Consider the following 7,863-nt stretch of genomic DNA (forward strand, 5'->3'; position numbering starts at 1 on the left):
TCTGGGCTTCAAAAGGACATTTCAGCAATAAGCATATGTGTATTGGATTACCACACTGGGATTTTTATGAGGCTTAACTACAGTTTCAAAATGTCTGGAAGTCCTCCCTATACAAATGTGTTTATATGTGTCCTGGAGTCGAAGCTGCTGCTGCTGCTTATTATTATTATTATTAGTATTAAACTCTGATGTGCTAAGTTTGCCAAAAAGGCATTTTAAATCCTCTTACAGGAATCCTCAGTTTAGCCAAAGGTCGTGTGAAGCTGCATGTAGATAAAACAATTATTATCATGCAGTGAGTTGTCTATTATTGCTGACATACATTAAAGAGATGCCCAGACTCTCTAATCAGAAGCTTGTTGATTTTAATATTGTCTGATTATAGAAAAAAATGTTGTCACTGTTGCTTTCCCAGAGACTTGATGGCTAAACTTGGACATTAAATTTTTGGCATGTAAGTTTCCCCAGTGGTTTCAGTGGGCTTGTGTATGCTTAACTTAAGCCAATTTTGAAGGTGCTTGGCACCTTAGAAGGTGTAGCTTTGATATTAGCAGACACAGTGTAATATTTTAAACATACAGCACATAGCAAAAATTCTGTGAAGCTAAATCAATTGTCATCACTGCCCCTTTTCCTCGACATATTTCTTCCTTCTGCCGCTGGCGAATGTGGACAGCGCAGAACTTTGGAAAGTGTTTGGGGTGTGGTGTGGCGTGGAGGAAAACTTTTCTCTTCCAAGCAAAAAGATTTCAAAAGTGTTCCCTTCCTTTAGCAGGGTGAAACTGAACCTCAAGTTTCTTCACAAAAAATGTGAACCATGAGAACTCCCAGATGTGTGCAGAGTGCAAGTCAATGGGCTGTTCAGATATTTCTACTGACAAAGCTGGCAATTTTTTTGTTGTTGGGTTAGTTTTCTGCTGGCTTCATGAGAAAACTTGTCTTCTCAAAATTAATCTGCTTCTGCACAAAGTTGAGTTTTAACAGATCAGCATTTTCTGCCCAAAGCAGGAAGAAAAGAATACCTCATTCCTGATGGTTCTGCTAACAAACTGGTGATACATGAGGTAGCAAAGTGCATCCAGACCACAATCATGCTTATGCTTCAGTTAATGGGAGTTACTGAAACTTTCTGCATTTGAAAGATGTTATTTAAATAAATGTGATGGGGAATAAGTAGTATCTAGTTGGTTCATACCATATTTTACATTCTTATCTAGGACATCTAGCATTTAAGATATAGGTTTCTGCAAATGCAACAAACTGTGTCAAAACTCTTGTTCTTTTTCATGTGGTGTTCAGCAGCATCATGGCAAACATAAGGGACTTGAACATTTTCTTTCCAGTACATTTTCACAGAAAGTGTGAGCTTGTGTCATTCTTTCCTTTCTAATAATGTGCACTTGGCAGATATATAGCTGCTTTGAAACATGTAATTTGTATCTTAAAAATGAAAATATGCCTGTCTGTCATATAATGTGCAGTCACACACCCTACTGACATAGACAATATACTCATTACATGGCTCTCCCACCTCTGACTGTTTCTCAAATTGCTCAGCATTTGCCATTGTAAGACTTTAATTTCAGTTGTCCCATAGTTTTGCCAAGCTTACACCACTGGAGTTGAGATTTTCTGTATCTCTGGTTTATGTCTTAGGTTGAATTGTCTTGGACAACTTCAGCCCCAAAGCTCTACTCTTCTAAAGGTGAAGGTAGGGAAAACACGTTGTTTGGATTTTATTTTAATGGTTTGGCTACTTTTTCTTTGGAAAGGTCTAGAGACTCTATGCTTTGAAAGAAGAAATGTGTGCAATGTGGGTTTTGCTTTGTTTTAATCAGTGTTTTCTTTCTTCCTTCCTTTCTTCCTTGTGCACTCATACTTTGACAAGGTGTATGCTTTTGAAGAGTATTTTACGCTTTCTCATGTTAAGCATATTCTATTTCTACAGAACTTTCAAAAGGGAGAGGAAAATGTTCCCAGCAGTTTTATCTCTTGGCTAGGTCCACAGATTACCACCATCACTAAGATCTAAGGTTGCTTTTCAAGGTCAGTCCAAGCAGCAGTGAGAAGGAAGTTGATGTAAACACAGGGAAGAGGGAAGCTATATCTATTTGATGTAGAAAGGAGCTCATGGAGTTTGCGGGTTACATAGAGGCTTAGGGGTGATGTGGGAAACAAACCAGATTTGGAGCTGAACTGCAGAAATTGGAGAGACCCTAACTAGAATTTGTTTGCTTGTGAGGTGGGGAGAAATGCGAGGGCATGAAATGGACTCACTATGAAAGACCTGGGAACTAAGTGATGTTAGACAAAGAGAGCAGCTTTGTGGAAAAGGGCCAAGGGTTCCTGGGGGAAAGAAAGCTAAACAAAAGTTTGCAGTGAGCCCTGTCAGAGACGAAGGCTAACAACATACTGCTCTGTATTAACAGGAGTGTCACCAGTAGATTAGGGGAAGGGGTTATTCCCCTTTTCTTGGCACCTTTCAGAGTGTATTTGGGATACTGCATCCAGGTTTGGTCACACTACACCCCAAATACAAGAAGGAGAGTGAGAAACTTGAGGGACTCCATTTGTAATGTGAGGGGGTGGTTGGGGTGGAGCACACGCCTGCCCTACGAGGAATGGCTGAAGGAAATGGCTTTGTCCAGCCTGGAGAAGATGCTTGGGGGGTCCTAATAGCAGCCTTCCACTACCAGTTAGGAAGATGTCAAGAAAACAGAATCATACCCTTTGAGAGGTCCACAGTGGTGTGAGAAGAGACAATGGGCACAAATTCATTCACAAGTTCATACATGACCTAAGGAAAAGAATCACCATGCTGTCACGGTCCATTTGGATCTCTCAAATTTGCAGGTCAACATACTCTGTAAATTAAACATCATCTGATGAGCTCATTAGGAAAGAAATCAAACATGACAAACAAGGGTTTAATCCCCTTTGTACAGTCTAGTCTAACATGTGAATTCACTAATTCATCACTTAAGTAATGAGGTTTCTAACTCATAAGCTCTCTAATTCATAACTTGCAACTCATAACTTGTAGTTCATGCAACTATGGGCAAAAGAGTAACCTAGCCGATGGGGAGAGCACTCATCCTTCCTCCTCAGTCACAGTGCGGGCATCCCCTCTATCACACTAGGAAGCATGAAAGCCTCAGCAGTCCAGCTGCTGTTGGATCTTCTTCAAAAACTTTTTGGGTAAGCAGCTGTATTTATACTTTCCATCTTGGAAGTTTGGTCTACACCATTTCCATGAGCTAGTAGATTATGAAGAAACTGCCAGACAACCAATACGCAAGGATGATAGCTGCAGGAGACAGCAAGCTACAGGTGATAATGGCTGCATAATGACCTTTAGACCTTTCTGGCCACCATGTGCTGCCTATGTGTTGCCTTTGCTTTGACCTAATAATGCTGTTCCCAGCATACATCAGGCCTTAGCATGAGTTCTGTGTTAGCCAAAATCTGAACAGGAGTTGAGTGAAGAGTCACACCATGAGGACAGTCAACCACTAGAAGCAGGTTGGCCAGACGGGCTGTGAAAAATCTGTTCCTACAGATTTCCAACACCTTAATGGATAAAGCCCTGAGCAACGCGGTCTGAATTCAGTGTTGATCCTGCTATGAGCAGGCTGGAGTACAGACCTCCCAAATGATCCCTTTCCCCTGGCTGATTCTATGGTAAGAAACCAGGAGATGTGGGGAGCAGAGAAACTGCTGACTGGTGGAACAGGTTAGAAAGGGTCCTGCTGGGGAAGGAAGGGTGTTCATTTCCTGAGTGCAAACGAAACATGGGTTCCTCAGTGTGTGTTTCAACAGTATCAGCAAACGTTTATGTAATGCACAGGACAGGTTCCAGTTCAGCACAGCAAGGTGCTAGAAGTCATCGGGTACTTTATGACCCAAAGCTCAAGAGTGTAAATTGAATCAAACCGTGTGGCCAAGTAATAATCTTTATTCACTCACTTGCAAGTTTCTTTCCACCCCCCCCCCCCCCCCCCCCGCCCCCACTTCACTCAATGGATAGGAGGCGCTTACTTCATCCTGTGGAAAATGGGATATCAATGGAAAGCATTTTAGGCTGGGGCCCAGACTAATTTTCAGAAATATTGGAAGAAAATAGTAAATGAGTCGGAACATGCAAGAAGAGAAATTCTGATGTCCTATTTAAATCAGAATTGTATTCCCTTTCTGCCTGTGAGAGCAGGCTGAAAAGCCATGTTTACTTTCCACAGATTTTGACCTTTTTTTCTTTCTTTAAATCTGGGCTTGTTTCAATTTCGATTTAAAACCATTTCTCCCAAAATTTTTTTGGCAAACATAAGTTCTTCAGATCCTATCTCTAATCCTGATGAATGTTAGTAATTCCAATGGCTGCAGGAATTCCTGTATCTCAATGTGTATGTAAGTTCCCATTCCAGATGGAGGGTACTTGCCTTCCAGAGCTTCTTGGCCTAGGAAAGAGTCTTGACGAGCTCCTTTGAATATGGAGACTGCCACTTTCAGTTTCCCTGGCTTAGTACCCAACAGCCCTTTCAGAAGTCTAAGCTGAGTTCCCTCCAGACATCACTTCCAATTTGGTAACAGTTCCTTCAGTCTGAAATATTTTAAGCAGAACACGCTGGGCTCCACAAACCGGCATTTTTCGTGAAGTTCTGTTTTGTCTGAAAATTTCCAAGCTGCCCTAGTCTTTGCCGCAGAGTTCTTTAAACAGGATTTTTCATAGGCAGTCACTGATTCAATGTTCCTCATTTTCTGGCTGACTGACTGATGTCCTTGTGGTCTCATTTGCAGAAGTGTTGAAACTCACAGCTGAAATTAGCAGAAGCTGTGCTTTGAATATATGGAGGGATGTATAATTCTAGTTAGAAATACCACAGCAACAAATATTCTGGAAAAGCTCTGGGGGAAATAAATTCTGATCTGGAGGCAAACTTAGTTAGGAGTGTGTAGTCAGCCAAGAGCTATCCTTTGGAAAAAGCAGGAGGAAAAGTTCTTAAAACATCACTTGGGTGCTGGACATTGCGTACATTCAGTGTGATAGGGATCTTAATGGGAAGGGCAATGTGAGGTTCTATAAAGTAACTTCTGTTATAGGTGCAAAGAAGTAGAACTGAGATTACGAAGATAATTTTGGCCCATCTTCACTGTGAGCATTTAACTTTGCATTGGAAGATTTGGTGGGGGTTGGAGACAGAGGACCTCCAGGGGCCTGTTCCTATTTCCTGCGCTGAAAGGAAAGTTCCAGTCCCCGCAAACTACAAAACCGTGGAAGGGGTGGTGACAGTTCTACCTGTGCTTAGACAGTATTCGCCTCCCCATTAAGGGAACTAGAAAGCAACCACTTCATAATTCCTGACACCACTGGAGAGCAAATCTAGCATTTTTAAAGCAGGAAGAGTAAGGGGAAAGTTTTGCCACAGGACAGCAGATAAGTGTCTGGTGGCAGACTGCTGGCTCAGGGTTTTTTACCTAGTTTTGTTTGTCCTCTGAATGAGAAGGTCACAAGGATAACAGAGATTTGAAAAGCTATACAACTCTGTTTCACAATAATCACTTTATTGATTTTTTTTTCCTCAAAGAGGAGATTTGCCACTTTCCCCCCACCCCAAAAAGGGGCCAGTAAGAGCAAAGTGAGCAGGTGGGGTGAAGTGGCATGTCGGATGCCCTGGCAGGCGGGAGAGGTAGGTGAGAGGTAGCTGTGTGGGAGAGGGGCATAAAGCCGAGGCAACAGAAAGAAGCCTGCCATGCTGCTGCTGCTGCTTGTCTTCCCCCGCTGTCTCAGTTGCTCCATGCAACCTTTCAGTCCTGTGCTAGTCTGGCATTTAATCACAACTGGTAATTTTTTTGAGAGCAAGTTCATGATGGGTCATACTTATGTCTCTATTCAATTATCAGTTGCAATTACCAGCCAAAATTACCAGTCCCAGTGCTGAACCTGTAGAAGATGATGCTCTACTGAGATGCTACACTGGAAGTATGAGTCAGGGCTGGTGCAGATGAGCTGAGCAGGCTGATGAGAAATGAGTTTGAGTCCGGCATTCTTCATCTGTAAAATGATGATGGTACAGTTTCCTGCCTCTTAGGCTGCCAGAAACATATCTTCCACCATCAGTGGAAGCAGTGAGCAGTGGAAACAGGAGACGCATATAGTCCGCTACTTTTTCCATCACTTATTTCCTTTCTTTCCTTACCTGTTTTATCCAGAATCCCTTTTTCCAGCTTTCTTTGGCCTTGTTCTCTATTGCATTCATCACCACTATACTCAGAGTTTTTAAAGCAGAAAAGCAGTTAATTTGGATTGCCTCCCTCGTTGATTTTTGGTGGATAACCTCACACAATCGTCATCACCACCGTTTTTAAGGAGCTGGAGTCTCATACAGCCTGACGGTACAGCCGCCCCTTCCCCGCCGGAGGGCAGCAGTGCGCACGCTGAACGCCGCGTCTCGCACCTTTCCATCTCCGCACGAAACAAGCTGGTAGTGAAAAATCATCTCCCCTTTAAACTGAGTGTATCACTTCCGACACTTCAAGTGGAAAAGAGAAAAAGAAAAAGATAAAAAGAAAAAGGAAAAGAGAACAAGAAAGAAAAAGCTTCTGGAGCACCAATGCCAGTGAAGCAATCTTTTCTGCCTGTGAATTAACAATGAGCCAAAGTATATGCATTCCATTTGCTTTTGAGGGAAAAAAAAAAAAAAACAACAAAACTGCTTCCTTCAACTTCCTTTGGGTTGTCTAAGGGAAGAGAAACATTTCTGGTTTATTTCTCAACGTGCAATATTTAGTTGAGAGAAACAGTTCAAAAGTGAGCACAGCTGACATACAAAGCCCGGACAAAATTAATAATCTTTAACAGCACAGCACTGGGTCTTTCATCCTAGGCCCAATGTCAGAAAAACTGTGGGTTTTAACCTTTTAAGAATTTTGGTCACTATTCTAGTATGCATCAGGCCCACCTTACCATTAACTCTCACATCCCTCTGTTTGCATACCGCAGTCTACACGCTCTCAATGTGTACGTTTGACAGTAAGCTTCCCCTGGTATGAGAAATTCTGATTTATACATTTATTCATCCATACATACCTAGCATGAACGGATCCTTCTGCAAACTCTGAGCAGCTGAATGCTTTGTTTTGTTTTGCTTGTTAACCAGGTTGAAAAAATAGGGTGGAAAGAAGAATATTGTTTCTGTCATTTAGAAGCAAATGCTTTGAGATGTTTTCAATAAATCCACTTTCCTCACCTTGACTTAACAGCATAGTAGCGAGAAGAAAAATCAGTACTTGTTTTGCCATAAGTACCTTACCTTTTTGAAGACATTAGTTGTGTTCCTGTAGCTATCCTCATATTTTCATTAGTTTCTAATACACATTTCATACTAGCTGCAAACATCTTTTCTGGTAAAATGGGGAACAATGCAAATCCCACCCCTTCAATACAATTCTCAAAGTCACAGCTTCTAGAGCTGATGTGTTGTTTTAGTCTCCTCAAATATTTGTTTCTTTGGAGATGGTGATTGCTTATATATATTCATTAGTTCCCTCCACAAAGGAATTGTACTAAAACTGATCCCTTGGGATGCACAAGTTGCTGGTCCATGAAGAAGAGCCAAGCAGAATGGCAACATTACACTCCATTGTGGCTAACCAGTGACTTATTGCGCCATTTTTCTAACCCTGCTGGTTATGAATGTAGCAGATCACACTGGCTTTCTTTAAACACCCAGAACAAGGTTCTTCTGACTTAATGAAGGCATCTGCAATGAGGATGCCTCCACATTTTGAGGCAACCACCTGGAACCCCACTGTAGTCCATGGGAAGAAACAGGCACTTCTGTGTCAGTTTGTCTCTTCCCAACGCAA

The sequence above is a fragment of the Gavia stellata genome, chromosome 1 (assembly GCF_030936135.1).
Source record: "Gavia stellata isolate bGavSte3 chromosome 1, bGavSte3.hap2, whole genome shotgun sequence".
NCBI lineage: Eukaryota > Metazoa > Chordata > Aves > Gaviiformes > Gaviidae > Gavia > Gavia stellata.